Genomic DNA, 22,048 nt, shown 5'->3' with positions numbered 1-22,048 from the left:
TTTCCCTTTGCCTGTCCTTCAGGCCAACTTGACGCTGCAGCCACACTGAACTTCAGAAGTGTAGTTGCTGGAGTATGCCCAGGTTTGTAACACTTCTGAGCCTCCTGAGCCAGGTGCTAAGCCCCAAATTTCTTTCTATACCCTCTCCTCATTTTCAACCACCCACACCTTTCTTTAATCCTGAGAAGCTCCTTGCAGTTCTTATCAGTGAGCTCAGAACCTACTCTCTCAGGAGCTGCTTGGCTGCCTCAGACACATTGTTTAAACTCCCTCTGTTTTGCACATAGCCTTTCAATCATGTGTTCTGTGGCACTACATTGTAATTGTTTAGCTGTCTGTGTCCTCCCCAAACTGTAAGCACCTTGAGGACTGGGTCATCTCTCTACTTGAGTGGGTTAGGGGGAACTACTCATACACATAAAAGGAGATCACTGAAGCTGGGCTTTACAAGAAGAACATGAATCTGCTGGAGGGAGAAGAGATGCCATGGCATAAAGATCTGGGTTCAGTGTACACTAGCTGTGGGACCTTGGAAAATTAGTCTAGGTCTTAGTTTACTCATCTATCAAGTGAGACTATAATAGTGCATACCTCATAGAGTTGTAATAAGAAGTCAGTGAAACAACATATCTCAGGTACTCAGTATGGTGCCTGGCACTCGGTAAAATTACAAAACTACAAAAATTTTCTAAACGGGAGGACTGCATGGCATTAAGTATTCAATAATATCTCTTATTTCAATATATTTATTGAGTTTATCATTCTAAACATTTCTGACAAAAACATGGAAATGATACAAAAGTAAAGAAAATGAGAATTTCAAATATGTCTCTCCCTTCCTGCCCCCCACTCAACTCCTTCTACCCCTAATCCTATCTCCCAGGGAAGCTACTGTTAAGTTTTTCATGTCCTACAATGTATGTCCAATGTATGCAAAAATTTACATATCTATAATGTGTTATGTAATACTTGGATTCTGCATAGGAAAGAGTCAGAAAAGAGTAAACACCAGTTACTATCATTATTCCCGGAAAGTAGAATTGGGTATCGGATGGCAGACTTTAAATATTTCCGCACTGTTTTAATATTTTAAAGAATGTGTATATGATATATTTTTTAAATTTGTTATTGAGGCATATATGCATATCATAATATTCACTCATTTCAAGTGTATAAGTCAAGGACTTTTAGTAAGTTTATTGAGTGGTGCAACATCAAAATAAATCCGTTTTCGGACGTTTTACAGATTTCCCATAAAATCCCTTTACCTTTTTACTGTTAATCCCCATTCCCACCCCCAATCATAGGCAACTACTAATCTAGTCTCTGTCTCTCTACTTTTGCTTTTTCTTCATGTATTAAGTACACTTCCTAAAAAAATCAAATAGATGTTTTAGAAAGAAAGAATAAAAGTACTGCCTCTTAATCCCACCCAGCAACAGCAATCACTGTTAATATTTGTATCTCTTGTTCTAAACTTTTCCTATGCATATGAATATATAACTTTTACAAAGATAGATTATAGTAACACTTTCAGTTTTTATTTTTTCACTTACCAATATAAATACACCTTTTTTGTGTGTCACTCAATATTCTTTTGCATAATGGTATCTTAAGAATCATCTAATTGCCCTGGCCGGTTTGGCTCAGCGGTGGAGCGTCGGCCTGCAGTACAGGGAGACCCTGGTTCGGTTCCCGTGCCTCGGTTGCAGTTTGTCCCCAGCCCTGGTTGGTCCTGTGGATGGCGGCCACTCAATGTGTCCCTTTCACATGGATGTTTCTCTCTCTCTCTCTCTCCCTTCCTCTCTCTCCCTCCCACTCTGTCTGAACAAAAAATGGGAAAATGTCCTCAGGTGAGGATAAAAAAAAAAAAAAAAAAAAGAAGAATCATTTAATTAAGCCAATCCCCTATATTAAATATTTTGGTTTTTTCCAGTATTTCCACCCTTATAAACAGGGGAAGGTAATAGACATTGTAAAGTTCTAGAGCTCAGTGAGCTTTGAAATCACTCCTAATTTCAAACATTAGCACTTCCTGTTTCATCCATTCATTGCACAAATATTTACTGAGAGCCTACTATGTACTAGTCCCTAGGGATCCAAAAGGAAGCAAACAGCTACACAGGGGCTAGAGGCCAGTGGGAAACATTTACATTAATCAAATAACTTTGAATAGCCTACAGAGAAGGGAGCAGCCAATAGAAGGAAAGGTAGGTGGTGGGTTGGCTCCTCTGCATGAGAGGAGTGTAGCCTTTCACAGCTCCAAGTGCCTTCACACCCTTAGCTCATTTGACTCTTCCATCTCTCCACTGACCAAAAGGAAATAGAGGGCTTGGAGGCCCAGGGAAGGAAGTGAATTGCCCAAAGTCCCCGGGCCAGGAAAGGGCACAGCTGAAATTTGACTCTGGTGTGACTCCTAATCCAGGGCTCTTAGTCCCAAACGACATCAATGAAGAACCACATTGAGACAGAGGCAGAAAACATGTAGAGTTGCACAATTCAATACAATAGACAGTAGCCACAGGTGGCTATTTAAATGTGAATTAATTAAAATTAAATACAGTGTAAAATTCAGTTTCTCAGTTGCACTTGGCATGCCTTTTAACTGATCCCTCCATAGCTACATGTGGCTAGTGGCTACAATATTAACTGGCACAGATTTAAACATTTCCATCATTGCACAAAGTCCTATTGGTCAGTGCTGACCTCGGAGAACAATCATAATTAGTAGTAGTAGTAGTAGTAGTAGTAGTAGTAGTAATGATAACTTACTTGTATATTATTTTCCAAAGCACTTGCCCTGGGAGGTAGAGAGTTCAATATGGTCTCCCTGCCTTTATTTCTCCACCCATCCGCCAACCATAGGCCAGTTCTATAGAAAGAAGCTGAAGACAGAAAGGGGGCTAGTCCTGCTGTGGGTGTGGGTAGGACATAGGGGATGTGACATCTCTCAACTTCCTGCCATCATGTTTCTAACTCTTCCTGTATCTCCAGCCATTCTCTCTTTCTTATCTCCATTTACAAAACCAGCTCCTCTCAACAAAGACCAGATCCTTTTACTATGCCTGGACGCCCTCTTTACCTACCTTCTAAGGATTTTCACTCCTTAATCCGCCCCTCTCTGTTATGGTCAGCCTCTCCTTCCCTGATGGATTCTTTCCATTATTACCCAGACAGTCTCTTCCACTTTTTAGGGAAAAAGGAAGGGAGGAGGGAGGAGGGAAGGCAACAGGGAGGGAGATGATACCCAGGTAATCACGTGTACCTTACAGTTTGAGAAGCACTGACCCAACATCAACAATTACAAGTGCCAATTGGAGGCTCAAATACAATAGCAGAACTGTTGTGCTGACATGATTTTCTGAAATGGTGAATTACTCTAGGTAGAGTTGAACACAAAGTATACTCTTCATTCACTTTGCATAGTATTTGCCTCCCTGGAATATTAAAATCATGCCACAATAGACTTTGTCTTCATATGGAAAATGAACTTGGTTGTTAGGCGCAGATAAATGGATACAGGACTTTCACCTACATGAATGTTCAGTGTAACATTCAAAAAGTTGTGGAATACTGTCCATGCATTGCTGAGCCTTTAGCATTCCTGGCTTCCCCCCAATAAATGTCATTATGACTACCCAATCTCCACTACAACTATGTAAAAGCCCTAAGTGAGAACTATGGTTCTAGGCTCTCATTCAACAGCCTACTCAGGATCTCTAGATGTTTCACATGCTCCTCAACTGTCCATTAACTGCCAGCTCTTTTTCTAAACCCCAAACCTATATCCCATACTGTTTCCCAGTTCAGTTCCCTTACTGAGGCTATATTAGCTACTGATACTGAATGATCAGCAGTCTGAAAATTTCACATGGGTAGAATGTATGTCTGATTTGTTTTCTGTGTATCCCTTAGAATGGTGTCAGGCATATAGTAGTCACTTAATAAATATTTATTGAATGAATACCCCCCAATTTTTTCCCATTCCTCTTCCTCGGGCAACAAACCCAAAAGCAATTTGGAAGGAGAGGAATGGACAAGAAGCACAGGGATTCCTGGTCAGGAATTCCCCAATTCCTACAGAATGTCTTTTAATATCTAATATCTACTTTCTGTCAGTCCAAGATGAAAAACAGCCCAGAGCTACTGCTGAAACTGTCCCACCAAAGTTCTCATCAGAGGAGTCTCCCTGGAGTTCTGGGGATAAGGCCCAGATTCATCAGCCTCAAGCATAAAATTTCTTTGAAGTCTTTCATTTTATCTTTAAAACCCATGCAAATTTCACCATTTATTCCTATGTTTGTTTCAACATAAAAATAATGTTTTTAATTACTTCCCTTTAGAAGAAAAATGTAAAGCCTATTTTTCCAACTCTTTGAGTAATAAATTCACACTCCAGAAAGATGCTTCTTATCTATCCTGATGTTCTATTTCCTAGCACACCACTACCTAGCCCTGGTGGTAATTAAACTAACAGCCAACATTTACTAAGCACTTATTATATGCCACACAGTATATTATGCACTTAACATGCATTATGTCTTAAGTCCTTGAAACAATCCCATGAAGTAAGTACAATTTTCATCTTAATTTATAGTTGAGGAGACTAAGGCTCTGGAAGGTAAGTAATTTGCACTACATCACAGAGCTGATAAGTTGAAGACCTGGAATTCAGCTCGGAGCTCAATCACTGTGCTGTTCACCCCAGTCTGAAAAGCCAGCTTCTAGACTTTTAGAACAAAAAAAGCTTTCAGACAACCGGAAGGCTCTACGAAATTACCCAGCTTCAGTATTCTGCAAACCAGGGGAAGTTCTGAGGTGTCTGCATCTCTGGTGGACATATTTTTAGGGTCCACAATTCTTGTTTTTAGAGAGAGAGTTAGAATCATCAATGAGAGAGAGAAGCATCAACATGGATCACTGCCTCCTGCACACCCTGCACTGGAGATTGAGCCTGCAACCCTGGCATGTGCCCAGACCGGGAATCAAACCAGCAACCTCTTGGTGCATGGGTCAAAGCTCATTCACTGAGCCACACTAGCTAGGCAGGGTACACAAGTTCTAAGAAAAGTTTCTAAGTGTGTGTCTTGGTTTCAGTTACAATCCACAGATAATAATAATATAAGTATATTCTGGATCACTGGGACAGCCACCTTGTAAATGAATCCTGACACCCAAAATTTAGTTCTTTGGTGCAAAGTGACTGCCTAAAGTGATGAGTTGAACCTTAAATACAGATATATTAGAATGGTGATCAGATTTTCAAGCCAGTCAGAAATTGTTTCCCTTAAAGTGGTAATTCTAAGCTGGGGGAACTTTTGCTCCCAGAATCCACCCAGGACATTTAGCAATATCTGGAGATACTGTTAGTTGTGACTGGCATCTAGTGGGTAAGGACTAAGGATGCTGCTAAACATCCTACAATACACAGCAGCCACTCGCCCTCCCCCTCTCCCACCACCACCAACAAAGAATCATCTGGCCCAACATACCAATAGAACTGGGATTGAGATATCACATTTTAAAATGGTTTCTATGGCCCTGGCTGGTTTGGCTCAGCAGTAGAGTGTTGGCCTGCGGTCCACAGAGACCCGGGTTCAGTTCCCACTAAGGGAGGGCATGTACCTCGGTTGCAGTTTGTCCCCAGCCCTGGTTGGGTCGTGCGGGTGGCAGCCACTCGATATGTCCCTTTCACGGCGATGTTTTTCTCCCTCTCTCCCTCCCACTCTATCTGAACAAAAAATGGAAAAATGTCCTCGGGTGAGGATAAAAAATAAATAAATAAATAAATAAATAAATAAATAAATAAATAAAATGGTTTCTATGGGAAAGAAAGAGAACAGAGTGGAGGGGAATGGATTGGAAGTGCAGCTTCTCTGAATGAGCATTGTTACAAAGCTGTGACTTTGACATCTCATACATGATTCATGTAAATATTTAAATAATTAAATCATATAAATTTTAAAATAATCCCTAAAATGAAAAATAAGCCAAAATATGAATATAACTTTATATGAAGTTGACAATACACCCACACAGAAAAAAATGAATTAATCCAACTGACCTTAAAACAAAATGTTTTACTACATATCTTCCATGAGGCATATTCTAAGGATAAAGGGGGAGAAAACAACAAAGAAATCTTAGACTTCTCTCAGTAATCTTATTGTTACTAATAATTTTAGTATCGCTATTAAATAATGTCTATCATGCCCAGCTGGTGTGGCTCAGTGGTTGAGTGTCGACACATGCACCAACAGGTCACCAGTTCAATTGTCAATCAGGGCACATGCTCAGGTTGTGGGCCAAATCCCCAGTGCCCAGTGGGGGGCATGCAGGAGGTGGCCAATCGATGTCCTCCCTCATAGATGTTTCTATCTTTCTCTCCCTCTCCCTCCTCTCTAAAATCAATTTTTAAAAATGTCTATCATGGATAAGACATTTTAGTAATTACATCAATGTTGTTAGAATCCAAGATTTTCAAGACAAAAGAGTTACAAGTATAGTATCAAACAAGTTAAGTAAAAAACTTATAATTTTAAATCTGAGCTGGAACTATCAACATTGCTATTATCTCCTAGAAATTTCATAAGAACTGGAGGGTTTTCTTTTTTGTTTTAATATTTTTTCTTTATTGATTTTAGAGAGAGAGGGAGAGAGAGAGAGAAAGAGCTATAAACATTGATGAGAGAGAACATCAACTGGCTGCCTCCCACATGCCCCCACTGGGGATCAGACCCACATCCTGGGCATGTGCCCCGACCGGGAATCGTTCCGGCGACCTCTTGGTGCATGGGTTGATGCTCAACCACTGAGCCACACTGGCCAGGCTGGAGGGTTTTCTTTTTAAAAAGGAAATCAGTAAGTATTTATTCTGCCTTCCATTATAAACTATGGTTTGGGGGAATCACCTAGCTCCAGAAGTTAAAGAAAAGTTCTTATACACAGCAGAATTTCAGCTAATAAGTCAGAAGAAATGCTAAAATTAGATCATCATCATTTTTCAAATTCTAATAATATACTTGATTTAGGCAACAATCATCAATACATGGTAAAACCTTTGAATGAAAGATTGATAGGAAACTTTTCAATGAAGAAATAAGGTGTCGCCCTGGCCAGTTTGACTCAATGATTAGAGTGTTGGCCCGCAGACCAGAGAGTCCTGGGTTCGGTTCCCACTAAGGGCATATACCTCGGTTGCAGTTTGTCCCTGGCCCCGGTTGGGGTCGTGTGTGTGGCAACCAGTTGATGTGTCTCTCTCACATCGATGTTTCTCTCTCTGTCACCCCCACTCTTGCTCTAGCTGAAGATAAATGCAAAAAAAATAAAAATAAAAAATAGGGTGTCATCACCTAAGCCCTCTGATGATGTGAGCTTCTACACTAAGTACAGGGATTAGAGGTACAAGTGACTTATACCATAAAGAAATAATCAGCCAAGCCCTGGCCAGTTTTGCTCAGTGGCTAGAGCGTCGGCCTGCCAACCAATGAATCTTGGGTTTGATTCCAGTGAAGGGCACGTACCTCAGTAGGGGTTCATCCCCGGCCCTGGTTGGTTGGGGTCATACAGGAGGCAACCAGTCCATTTGTCCCTCTCACATCCATGTTTTCTCTCTCTCTCTCTCTCTCTCTCTCTCTCTCTCTCTCTCTCCTCCTGTCCCTCCCACTCTATCTGAAGATAAATGGAAAAATATCCTCTGGTTAGGATTAAAAAAAAAAGAAAGAATCAGCCAAATTCAGAATGTGGACTCTTCTACGGACAACTGACTTCCTTCCTTCAATAATTAAAAAGCATGACAAAGAAAAATGGGGTTGGGGGAGAAGGGACTATTCTAGATTAAATGTGACTTTAAGAGCTTTAAGAGCCGTGGCCGGTATGGCTCAAATGATTGGAGCATTGTCCCATACACTGAAAGGTCACGGACTCAAATTCCCAGTCAGAGCACATTCCCAGATTGCTGGTTCGATCCCTGGTCGGGTCACGTGCAGGAAGCAATAGGTATTTTTCTCTCTCTCTCAAAAAAAAAAAAAATCAATTAAAAAAAATTTTAAAAGACCCCTGGCTGGGTAGGTCAGTTGCTTAGCATGTCTACGCCAAGGTTCAATCTCTGGTCAGGGCACATACAAGAATCAACCAATGCATGCACAAATCAGTGGAACAAAAATTGGTTTCTCTATCATCTCTCCCCTCCTCTCTCTCTGAAATCAATAAAAAAATATATTTAGCCAAATACAGTAATGAACTTCCTTTATATCTCCATTTAAACATCCTACCAGTAATAAGACATCTCTTGAGACAATCATGGAAATTTGGATATGTACTACATACTAGTTACTATTAAGGAATTATTGTTGATGATGTTAGGTGTCATAATGACCTTGTAGTTATGCAATAAAATCTTCCTTTTTAAAACTGCACACTGAAGTGTTTAGGGTGGGGTTGCAAAATAAAATACAATGTCACAGGAGACATACTTATACTAAAAAATTATTTATTGTTATCAAATGTAACCATATATTTTCATTTGCTGAGTCTGGCAATCCTAACTTAGGGGTGTGATAATATGATGTCATACTTAGCAACAATAACAAATGGGCCATCAATTCAAGTATGATGGAAATGATTGTTGAAACTAAATGATGAGTAAATAAGGTTTTACTGTACTCTGGGTCTATTTGGAAATTTTCATAATAAAAGTTTTTTAAATGGAGGAATTAATTAGTATATTACTCAGGTTTGAGAAACAATGATCTAGCCCAATTCTCTTCTGTAAGAATGAGGGGTTGGTGGATGGATGATTTGTAACCTTGTGATATGCATTCTCACATCCTGGCCAGCCTAGGATCAAAGTGTATGTGTGGACAGACAGGTTTGACTGGAAGGCAGGAAAACCACCTCGAGTGCATATAAATGCTTCGTTTTCATGTGTATAAGATAAGGTTTGCATGACAAAGATTGGAACACTGCCTTGCATGGCCAATGAGTGGTAGGACTCAGGAGTGTCTAGGTTTGTTATTTTTTTTAGCTTTGAAGTCTCTTTCCACCGTAAAAAGCAAGAGACAAGGCTAGGCTGTATGATTTTCAGAGACACCATCTCAAGAAAATAATTTACATAAATCCACATGTAACTTGGGGAACCAATCTGCAAGTAAATTGGGCTGCATCCAGAGATCTGGAGCATTTGCTCCCTTGCTATGCTCCCCCTCACTCCTACCAGCATGTGCTTGTAGTTCATTGCATTGTGCCAACCCCCCAGCAGGCCGAGAGAGACGGCACCTTCTTCTCAGAAAAGTAAACTGAAACCCCTAGAGGGGAAGTGCCTTGCCTGAAGTTAGACAGCAATTGAGTGGCAGAGCTGGGACTCAATTCCAGATCTCCTGACTCTCAGGATTGAGGTTGTTCTCATTTCCGCAAAGTGGACAGACCAGGTGTTTCAGGCCACAAGCCTGGGTGTGTGGCACCACTCTCTGAGTGGGAGTGCTCTAGAGCAGAGGCAGGATTGGGAGAAATGAAATGAGTTGTAGAATGTCAATGTGTCCAGCTGTAGTAGCTTTGGGGCATGTGCTTGAGTTGTATGTGGTCAGTTCCGAAACATCTGTGAGCATTGTTTCATCTTCCAAAAGGAAAATAAGAATATTTATCTCCAAGTTATCATAAACATTAAAATGAAAAGTAACTAGCCCAGTGCCTGGTGTTAGCAAAGATTAGTGAAAATAGATGATATTCTGGTTAGCTACAGATGTGTAACAAACCACCCTTTAAAACTTGCTGATTTAAAACAACAGTTTAATATGATCTCTCATGGTCCTGGAGGTTGACCGGACAAAGCTGGGTGATCCTCCTTTGGGGTCTCTCACACAACTGCAGACAGACGTCAGCGGGAGCTGGATTCATCGGAAGGCTCAACAGGGCAGAACATATACATAGTCTCTTCATATGTCTTGGACTTCTCACAGCCATTGCTTTTAAAGACTGTTGAAACTAGTCCTAGGACTGGCCCAGAGTCACTTTCCCTGTGTTCAATTGGTCAAAGTAGTCACAAGCCAGACCAGATTCAAGGGAGTGGAGACACAGACTGCACAGAGGAGTGGAAGGAATTGGTGGCCCACAATGGGAGGAACAAGCTACACAGATGAGCACAGCGACACTTGTGAAGCCTGAGAAAATGCATTTTCTCTGGTTCATTGCTCCATGTAAACCCCTCTCAAATCTATCCCCTTCTCTCCATCCTTTCTACCACTATCTCAGTCCACCTCCGAGAGAGAGTGGGCCTCATCTCCCTTCATTCTGCTCTTGGATAATTGTTGCCTGCCCCCCGAGAGCTTTCCAGAAGACCAGATAGCAAAGATAAAACGGGCCGCTTAGAAAGGTGAAACTACTCACTGGCTCACTGAGACATTTAAAGGGAAGAATCGCCGGGTCCTCTGATTCTGCCCTCACTGGTCTATGTTCCTTTCCAAAGCTCCCTTCTTAAAAACAGGTCACGGAAATTGTCCTCGCTGAGTCCCAGTGAGTTTGGATTTCTTTAAAAATAGCTTGTTCTTCAAGTGCAAAAAATAACATCTGAGATGTTTAAGTGTGAAACACACCTTTGTCATGACTCAGTACAGGCTGAATGGAAGTTTATTAAACTTTTCCCAAAGAAAAATGTCCTCATGAACTAAGAAAGCCTGAGAGACGACAGCTTGGGAATGAGGAGGGTGGGGGAGCAGAAAAGAGACAGGTGGAGTAGTGAGGAAAGCAGCAAAAGGATCTTTCTCATCTCTGTGGCTTTCACAGACCATTCTTTCCACCTTGAATGACCTTCCTCCCACAGCCTGCCTGATAATGCTGCCGTCCTCCTTGAAGCCTAATTTACATTTCACCTCGGTTAGGCCTTCTCTGACCCCTCCAGGCAGAGTTACTCACACCCTTTGTTCTCAAAATGCTTTGTACACTGTCTTTATTATTAGCACATTGTGTTGAAGCTGTCAGTTTACAGGTCTGTGTTCCTTCTTAGACTGTGAACTTCTCATCAGCAGGGACACAGGGTGAGTCATCTGTGAGCCCCTTGGCCTGGCACCCGGCCTGGCACAGACTGGGTGTTGGGAAAGGTTGCAGATAAGAGATGGTCTCACCGGGAGATGCTTTAAATCCTTTCATTCCTCGTTCTACTTTCCAAATGCCTTCTGACTCTCTCCACACTCTCCTAATGCCAAATCTTTCAATCTACCTGCGTCTGAGCCCATATGCTCTGCCTTTCCCTTGGATACAATGGGAGAACTGTCCCTGCTGCTACCCAAGGCCACCTGCTCCCTGTGTCCACCAGATCACATGCCCTTTGTTCCTGAGACTGTCTCCCTTTCTCCTGCATTGTTGATAATTTTACCTTTCTTGTAAGTTATTTCCACTAACATACAAATACTCTGCACTTTTTCTCAACTAAACACACACACAGACACACACACAGACAACCTCATTTCTCTACTATTATCCTAATTCTCTCCTCAACCCACTCCACTCTGCTCCATTTGATCTTAAAATCACCGGTGATTTCCATGTTGCCAAGTCCAAATAATTAGTTCTTTCTCTGCCGTGGTTTACCTGACTGCTCAGCGGCGTTCCACACCACCTTCCATCTCTTCTGGAAACGCTTTCTTCCTCGGTTTTCAGGATTGCATACCCCCCTCACCTCTCCTCCACACTGCTTGCTCCTTCTCAGTCTCCACGGCCAGATCCTCCGCTGTAACCTACCCCCGAAGGCTGGAGTGCCCCCGGGCTCAGTCTTCAGGTTTTCATGGTCAAACTCATTCCCAAGGTGACCCGTCCAGGCTCGAGCTCTGCTGTAGCCCTTGATGACATTTAGATTTCTATCTGTAACCACAACCTGGATTCCAGACTCAATGGTCTACTGCCTAACCAGCATCTTTCACGTGGGGGCCAAAAAGGCATCCTGAACATAATATATCCAAAACCAAACTTGTGATTCCCTCAATTCATCTAGGCCTTCCTCAGGGTCCCCTGTATCTCAGTAAAAAGCACCACAATTCACCCAGTTACTCAAGCCAAAAGCTTTGGACTTCTTTATCTCTCCTCCCACACCCAAAGCCACTATTTTAGTAAATTCTGTTGGCTCTGCCTTCAAAATATACCTAGAATCTGACGTTTATTCACAACTTTTCCCGCTACAACTATTGTCTAAGCAATGGCCTCTCTTTTTACTTTTAATATTATTTTGTATTGATTTCACATGTATAGTAAGCAAATCTAAATGTTATCAAGGGCTACAATCTTTGCTCTTTCAATCTTTTTCAACTCAGTACCTAGAAAGAGTCTTTTGAAACAGAGAATCACGCTCAGTGTTGTACACAATCTGCCAAAGGCTTCTCCTTTTACACTTGAAATAAAATCCCAAGTCTTTATCATGCACTATAAAGCCCCCCACACTCTGAGCCCTGCCTACCTCTCCCACTGCATCATTTTTCACTCTCTCCCTCACTCACTGTGCCCCAGCCTCACTAGATTCCCTGTTGTTTTTCAAACGTGAAGCATGTTTCTGCCTCAGGCCCTTTGCACTTGCTGTTCTCCAACCTCCAAACATCTGCAAGGTTCACTTCATTCAGGTTTCGGCTCAGATTTCCTTACTCAAAGAGGCCTAAATTTACCCTCTCTTGCCCTGGCCAGTTTGGCTCAGCAGTTAGAGCATCGGCCTGCGGTCCGGAGAGAGCCGGCTTCAGTTCCCGCTAAGGGCATGTACCTCGGCTGCAGTTTGTCCCCGGCCCTGGTTGGGTCGTGTGGGTGGCAACCACTCGATGTGTCCCTTTCACGTCGATGTTTCTCTCTCTCTCCCTCCCTCTCACTCTATCTGAACAAAATATCGAAAAATGTCCTCAGGTGAGCATAAATAAATAAATAAATAAATAAAATAAAATTAGCCTCTCTAATCCCTTATTGCACTTTATTAATTTGTTTTTTATTACATGTCTCCCTACTCCCTAGATTGTAAGTTCACAAGAGCAGTATTATTCTGTCATTGTCAGTTACAGCTTTATCCCCAGTGACTAGAAAAGTGCCTGGTAGCCCTGGCCGGTTTGGCTCAGCGGTTAGAGCATTGGCCCGCCATCCAGAGAGACCTGGGTTCGGTTACAGCTAAGGGCACGTACCTCAGTTGCAGTTTGTCCCTGGCCCCATCTCTTTCACATTGATGTTTATTTCTCTCTCTTCCTCTCTCCCTCCTGCTCTATCTGAAGATGAATGCAAAAGTGTCCTCAGGTGAGGATAAAAACAAAAAAGTGCCTGGTATACAGGAGGCGTTCAATAAATTATTGAATAAATGACTACCTCACTGAATGAATGAATTCATTTCTGTCTATTTCCCCTGCCTTAGGCCAGGTTTCAGTATCTTCCATTTGTGTGGCAAAATATGGCCACAGATTTACCCTATCAAATGCATACTCATTTGACATGTGACATTGTCATGCCTCCTATGAAGAGGTAGAGTCTATTTCCCCACCCCTTGAATATGTACTGGTCTTGTGAATTGCTTTGGCCAATGGAGGGCGGCAAAAGTAAATATGACTTCCAAGGATTGGCCTTAAGAGACTTTGCAGTTTCTACCTCCCCTCTCTTGCTGAGAAGAACTCTTCTAATGCTAAGAAGAAATCTGGGATGAGAGACCACATGGAGAGAGGTTCAGTTATTCCAACTGGCCCAGCCCCTAGCCAGCCTTCCTGTTGAATGCAGCTGTGTAAAGGAACACAAGCAAGACCTGCAGAAGAACTGCCCAGCCAATCCACAGAATCATAAGAAATAATAAATCATTGCTTTAAGCCGCTAGATTTGGGGGCTGTTTTGTTACACAGCAACAGATAACTGATACAGTCTGGATGGTTGCAGGGGCTTCCACTGTAGGTTTTCCTCCTCCAGTCTTACAAACTCCAGTTCTGCTCCACTGGTCACCTGAGTGGTCTTTCTAACTTGAACCCCCACTGGACTGATAATTTTGTTAAAAGTCTTCAGTAGCTTCCTATCTTTTTGTTTTGTTTTGTTAATCCTCACCCAAGGATATTTTTCCACTGATTTTTAGGCAGAGTGGAAGGGAGGGAGAGGGAAGGAGGGGGAGAGAGAATGAGACACATCAAATGGTTGCCTCTCAACAGACCTCCAACTGGGGCAGGGGATCAAATCAGCAACCCAGGAATCGAACTGGCGACCCTTTGGTTCTAGGGTGGATGCTCTAAGCATTGAGCTGAACCAGACAGGGCATTAGCTCCCCATCTTACAGGATAACATTGAGCTTCCACATGGTAGTGTACGCAACCCTCCATGACCCAGCCTCTGCAGACCTCTTCAACCTCATCTCCAAATACAGACGGCACCCTCTGGGTTAGGCCCCTGATAATAGCAGCAGTTCTCAGACTCTGTGCATCAGAATTACTTAGGAAGCTGCAAAAAAATTTCAGTGCTCAGGCTCCTCCCCCAAAGACTCAGAGTTAATTGGTCTGAAATGGGACCCAGGCAACAGTATTTTTTAAAAGCTCCCAGAGGGGATGCTAATGTATAGTCAGGGTTGAGAACCATTGCGCCAGAGGATCTAAAAGTGTATTTTAAAATTGCTGATCTTGCCTTCAAGGAAATTCAAAGCTTCAAGGAAAGATTAAATTATGCTCAGTGCCCTTTTAGCATTAAGTAAGCAATATTGTGTTCTAAGTTTTGGGAAATTGGTAATAGACTCTATGAGAATATTCTTTAATTATATGAAATATTAAATTATCAATATTTTATTTCCTCAAGTCTAAGACACATCCCTCTCATATTTAAATGTTTCTGAAATCAGGCTCCATGTTATTATTAAATGTGTACATTTAATGTTCCTTTATTTCATGAAAAGACAGTCAACAGACTAAAGGTGTGTTTCACTGCTGATGGTAATTACAACCAAGGAAACATCTTTCTGGGACACAGCACTGTCATATGCAAAGTACTATAAGCTCTTTGATCCTGATTGATTCTCTGATCAACCTGGTGAGGTGGAGTTTTTTCATTTATTCATTTATTTTATTATTTTTTGATTCCTCACCCAAGGATATTTTTACATTTATCCTGAGAGCAGAAAGGAGGGAGAAAAAGAGAGAGAGAGAAACATCAGTGTGAAAGAGACACATGGACTGGTTGCCTCCCACATGACCCCAACTGGGGCTGAGGACAAACAGCAACCAAGGTATGTGTCCTTGGTCAGAACTGAACCCGGGACTCTTTGGTCTGCAGGCCGATGCTCCAACCGCTGAGCCAAACTGGCCAAGGATCATTTTATTTTATGTATTATAACTACTAAGATTTATTGAACATTTACCTTGGCCAGACTCTGTTCTAAATGCATTGCAAATACTATTCCATTTAACCCCATCAACTCCAAATATGACCATGGTTTATGCACAGGGAAGCTGAGGGCTGCAGATTTTTTTTTTTTTTTTTTATCCTCACCGGAGGACACTTTTCCGTTTTTTGTTCAGATAGAGTGGGAGGGAGAGAGAGGAAAGAGAGAGAGAAACATCGATGTGAAAGGGACACACACCCGCACGACCAATCAGGGCCAGGGACAAATTGCAACCAAGGTACGTGCCCTCAGCGGGAACCGAACCCTGGTCTCTCTGGATCGCAGGCTGACACTCTAACTGCTGAGACAAACCGGCCAGGGCGGGCTGCAGATTTAAGTCAGTTGCCCATGGTCACACAGCTGGGAGGCTTAGGGAGTGTGACGATACAGTGCACAGGGACTCTGAATATGCAGGTTTTCAGGAGATGATCCTTCTGCTTATTTCTCAGAATAAAGTACAGATGCCTTAACATGGCATCCAAGGTCTTTCACAATCCATCCCAAACCTATACTGCAATGAAGAATTCAGAGCCCCCAGGTAGAGGACGGTCATCAGCTAAGAAGAATCCCAGTAATTAAGGGCCCACTATAGGCCAGCCACTCTGCACATATTATCTCTGATTCTCCTATCTGTAGGAGGGTATTTGCAGGGGATATGGGTTGGTTTTGCTGCTATGACCTTTTCTCTTTCTTCTGGGTTCTCCTTTGGGTATCACCTCTGCCCCAGAGTTTGAAGTCTTAGTGAGGTTCTCAATCAAGATGTCCCGCCCCCCCCCCCCGGCCAAGGCATAGGTGAGGGACCCTAGCTAGGCCCATCACTCTCTAAGGAGCTAAACCTTTATCAGAGCCAGGCACAGTCCAACAAATTGGGTAGAGTTGAATCATGCCTGAGTCAAAGCCCTGCCAATAATAATAATAATAACAATATTTATTGAGAGTTTTGAGTGCCAGGCATTCATTTAATCCTCATGACAATCCTATCAAGTAGGCTCTGATACACTCTAACTTCCCTAGCTAGCAGATGAACAAACCCAGGAAACAACCCAAGGCCACACAGCCTTGATGGGCTGAGCGAGATCCAAACCCAGACAGTCCAACTCTACAACCATGTGCTTCACCAGCAATGCCACAGCTTTTTTTTTTTTTTTTTAATTATTTATTTTATTTTATTTTTGTTACAGATGTTTCTTCTTTTTTATCCCATTGACACCCTCCTCCCCATCCCTCCACCTCATCCCCGGCTTTGTTGTCCATGTCCATTGGTTATGCATATATACATATAAGTTCTGTGGTTTATCCCTTCCCTCTCCCCATCACCTCCTCTTCTGAGGGTTGTCAGTCTCTACCCTACTTCCACATCTCTGGGTCTACCCTATTCCTCAGACTGTTATGTTCATTATATTCCACAAATAAGTGAGATCATGTGGTATTTGTCTTTTTCTGCTTGGCGTGTTTCACTTAGGAGAATATTTTCCAGGTACCTCCATGTCATCTCAAAGGATAAGAGATCTTTGTTTCTTACAGCTGCATAGTACTCCATTGTGTATATGTACCACAGCTTTTTTATCCACTCATCTACTGATGGACATTTGGGCTGTTTCCAGATCTTAGCTATTGTAAATAGTGCTGCTATGAACATGGGGGTACATATATTCTTTATGATTGGTATTTTAGGCTTCTTAGGGTATATTCCTAGAAGTGGGATCACTGGGTCAAATGACAGTTCAATTTTTAATTTTTTGAGGTAACACCATAGTGTTTTCCATAGTGGCTGCACCAGTCTGCATTCCCACCAGCAGTGTACTAGAGTCCCCTTTTCTCCACACCCTCACCAACAGTTGTTTGATGATTTGTTGATGGCGGCCATTCTGACAGTTGTGAGGTGATACCTCATTGTTGTTTTAATTTGCATCTCTCTGAAGATTAGTGATGTTGAGCATTTCTTCATATGTCTCTTGGCCATTTGTATGTCCTTTTTGGAGAGGTGTCTATTCAGCTCCTCTGCCCATTTTTTAATTGGGTTCTTTGTCTTCCTTTTGTTGAGTTGTATGAGTACTCTATATATTTTGGAAGTTAACCCCTTATCTGATGTATCATTGGCAATGATGCTCTCCCATACAGTGGGTTGCCTTTCCATTTTGATGGTTGTTTCTTTTGCTGTGCAGAAGCTTTTGAGTTTGATGTAGTCCCATGTGTTCATTTTTTCCTTTGTTTCTGTTGCCTTAGGTGATGTATCAGTGAAAATTCTGCTGCGTATGATGTCCGAAATTTTGTTGCCTACATTTTCTTCTAGGATTTTTATGGATTCACGGGTCACATTTAAGTCTTTTATCCATTTTGAGTTTATTTTTGTGTATGATGTAAGTTGATGGTCTAGTTTCATTTTTTTTTGCATGTAGCTGTCCAATTTTCCCAACACCATTTATTAAAGAGGCTGTCTTTACTCCACTGTATGCTCTTGCCACCTTTGTCAAATATTAATTGAGCATAATGTCTTGGGTCCATTTCTGGGTTCTCTATTCTGTTCCACTGGTCTATTGCCACAGCTTTTTAATTATATTCTTCCTTAGGTTCTGTGGCTTGGACCTTTCTGAGCCTGGTCCTATGTTCTTGCCTCTAAGTCAGTCATCCACACTGCAGCCTTCTCATCAATTCCCTTTTTACTGGTGAATCAGAGTGGTATTTGTTGCTATGACTAAGAAACCCTAACTAATTAAAGCATCACTATCCCTGCTTCCAGGGCAGGGGTCTGAAGCTCTAGGGAGATTTAGGAACTAAAATCACCAGCTAGTACAGTAGTGATGAGAATAGGAATAGCAGCTAGCAGGTATTTAACTTGTTTAGCATTAAATGAGTGCTTACTACAACATTGGCTATGTGCTAGGGGATTTACATAAATTATTTCATTTAAACTTCACAGCAACCCGATGAGATCAAGCTGTTTTTATTGCGATAGAATTCACATGCCAGGAAAATTCATTCTTTTACATTGTATGATTCGGTGGTTTTTAGTATATTTACAAATTTGTGTACCCATCATCACTATCATCACCAGAATATTTTTATCATCCCCCCCAAAAGAAATCCCATACCCACTCAGTCATTCATCATTCTTTCCTCTGGCAACCACAAATCTACTTTCTGTCTCTGTGGATTTGCCTATTCTGGAGTGTCATTTGCCTATAGATTTGTCCATTCTGGAAATAGAATCAGAGAATATATCCTCTTTTGTGACTGGCTTCTTTCATTTAGCCTAATGTTTTCAAGGTTCATTCATGTTGTAGCAGGTGTCAGTACTTTACTCCCTTTTATTGCAATATAAAGGTCCATTGTATGCCCGGCTCCTGTGGCTCAGTAGTTGAGCATCGTCCCATGCACCAAGAAGTCACTGGTTCTATTCTTGGTCAGGGCACATACCTGGGTTTCGGACTTCTATCTCTCTCTCCCTCTCCCTCTAAAATCAATAAAAAATGAATAAATAAATAAAAGGCCATTGTATGGATTTTGTTTATCTACTCATCAGCTGATGGAGATTTGGACTGTTCCCACTTTTTAAGCTCTTACAAATAATACTGCTGTGAACACTTGTGTGTAAGTTTTGTGTGGACATCTGTTTTCATTTCTCTTGGGGAACTACTGGGTCATATGGTAACTCTTTATTTAACCTTTTGAGGAACTGGGTAGGCTATTATTATCCCTATGTTAGAGATAAAAAAATTATGCCCAGAGAGGGTAGGTTGCTAAGAGCCACACAGCTGAAGAGTGGTTTTGGAGTCTGGTCTGGCTGTCACAGGAACAGACATCACTGTTCTCCCTGAGGAAACCTTTGTTTTAAAAACAATCACTAACTGTGAGGCATTTTCCAGCAATGTTGACATCTGAGCCATTTAATGCCACTTCAACTCTCAGCAAAACACATTTTCGTCATTGTTGTGGTCATTGTTGTTGTCACCATCATCATCATCGTTTGTTGAGTGTCCACTATGTCTCTGGCATTTTGTAAACTATTTGTTTTACATTTTAAAACAGGGAAGCCTAGTAGGGATTTGGGGGTCAGACACCCTCTGGGTTTGTGTCCATCTCTGCCATTTGGACAAGAAATGTAACCTCTCTGAGCCTCAGTGCCCTCATCTGTAAAATGGGGCCAATAATAGTAATTATCTTACAGAATGATTGTGAGGTTGCATGACTTAGCACAGTAAGAAAGCAAATGCTAGTTTTTGTGTTGTTGTTGTTTTAATCCTCATCCAAGGACATTTTTTGCATTTATCTTCAGATAGAGCGGGAGGGAGAGAAGGGGGGAAAAGAGAGAGAGAAACATCAATATGAGAGAGACACATCAACTGGTTGCCACCCACACGACCCCAACCGGGGCTGAGGTACGTGCCCTTAGTGGGAACCGAACCCAGGACTCTCTGGTCTGCGGGCTGACGCTCTAACTGCTGAGCCAAACTGGCCAGGGCCAAATGCTAGTTTTTAAAGTCATAAATGTGTGTGGAAAGTTGATTTTAGAGAAAGAGGATGGAAAGGGGAAAGAGAGAGAGAGAGAGAATCAGAAACATCAATTTGTTGTTCCACTTACTTGTGCATTCATTGTTTGATTCTCGTATGTGCCCTGACCAGGAATCAAACCCGCGACCTTGGTGTATTGGATGACACGCTAACCAAGTGAGCTACCCAGCCAGGGCAAGCAAATGCTAGTTTCAACAAGAGCTTGTAAAAACCCTCTAAAACCCATCTCCCACACACATTTAGCAGATAAGAACATGGAGAATTTTTTTTAAATCCTCACCTGAGGATATGTCTTTATTGATTTTAGAAAAAGGGAGGGAGGGAGAGAGACAGACAGACAGACAGACAGACAGACAAGACAGACATCGACGTAAGAGAGAAACAATGATCAGTTGCCTCCCGTACACACCCAGACCAGGGATCTAACCCACAACCTAGGTATGTGCCCTGACTGGGAATCAAACCAGCAGCCTTTTAGTGTATAAGATGACACTCTAATCAACTGAGCCCCCGGCCAGGGCTGGAGAAACTTGATGTAGCCTGTCCAGGTCCTAAGATGGGGTGACAAAGATGTTTTTTATTTCACCTTTGCTGTTTGTGTTATTGGTCCATGGCTTGCTTTCCCCACTCCATCTGTGGACCACTCCGACACGCGGATTTCTCCATCCTGCCCTCCTTACAGAAACTGAGTAAGGACTATCCTTTGAGGACCCTACTGATTCCCTGCTTGTACCCCCATCCCTGATTTCAAACTGTCTGTGTCTCCCAGGACATCTCCCCAGAGCTCTGGCTGCAGCTTTCACTTCTCAATACCTGGCAGCTTTATATGCTCCAGGAAGACAACCTGAGTGAGAGGAAAGTGTAGGCTTTGCAATCCTGAGTTTGAATTCTAGCTGCATCACTTAGACAAATGGCTTAATTCCTCTGATCTTCAGCTTCCTCTCTGTCAAGTGGGAACAACTGTTTAGGGATTGCTAAACTGTGAGAATGTATGTGAAGCATCTGGTCCAGGTGCCTGGCGCACCATAGGTGCTCAATAAATGCTCACTACCCTTCTCTAACTCGGTTCCCCTCTTGGGGTGGCAAGGAGAGGCAGAAGCTTCGGGAGGACAAAGTTCAACGATGGAGTCCACAGGGCAAGAAAAACAGCTTGGCAGCTGGAGTGAGAGCAAGGGATGATTCCGGGGTGGCGGAGATCAAAGACTAAACTATGCAGATTATTCCTTTGTTCCTTGTAGTATGCACTTGCCTGGATGCCTCCTGGGGTGTGAGGAGAGGCAAACTCACACCATATGCACACAGATACACAAAAGCACCATGTGCAAACATGCACACGAACCTACATGCACACAAAATAAACCCTTCCACATCACAAACACACACGTGGTCATGGGCATGTATGTATGCCCTCAAGTACATGTACATATATTCCAAACACATACTCATCTACATGCTCAGGCAGTCATTCGGAAGCTCATGTGCCCATGAACCTGTATTAATGCACAACCACCCAGGTTCATGCAAGCACATATGTTCAAGCAGGTGCATGCATGTTCACAACCACAAACCCACACAGGCATGCACACAGATGCTTATCCACGTGTGCACACACTCTCTTTTCAAATCCGCGACTCTAAATAGAAGCATAAGCTGCAACATATGTGCCTCCCTGTCATTAGCGCAGAGGCTTTTCAAAGACAGCTTTGCAAAATAATGTAGAGAAACTGGCAGGGGTGCCAAGCCCTGCAGGGAAGGTTGAAGGGATGGGGGTTGTCCTGTAGGTAGGTGAAAGGGGACAGGGGATAAGATGGGTCTCTTAGGGAGAAAAGACAACCCCTGAAGCCACACACTATCAACACGAATCTAGATTAACCAAAGGTTTGTACCAGGGGTTCCCAGATTTACTGCTCACCAGGGCTGTTCACAACCAAATAGGCTCAAATCAACCCTTAGCCTCTCCAATAGGTCAGGCACTGTTCTAAACCCTCTATGTGGGTTAACTCATTTAATTCTCAACAAAAATAATCTTCAACAATAATATAATAACTGAATATTATTATTCTCCTCAATTTTCTGGCTGAGGAAACTGAGACAGAATACCAGCCCCCTCCAAATGATGGGACACCCAGATTCTGGCTTGACCTCATATTCTGAGTATGTTTCTAGACTTGTTCCAACGCC

Source organism: Molossus molossus, unplaced genomic scaffold (genome assembly GCF_014108415.1).
Source record: "Molossus molossus isolate mMolMol1 unplaced genomic scaffold, mMolMol1.p scaffold_m16_p_14, whole genome shotgun sequence".
In the NCBI taxonomy this organism is placed as follows: domain Eukaryota; kingdom Metazoa; phylum Chordata; class Mammalia; order Chiroptera; family Molossidae; genus Molossus; species Molossus molossus.
The sequence above is the reverse complement of the archived record's forward strand: the minus strand, read 5'-3'. Positions refer to the sequence as shown.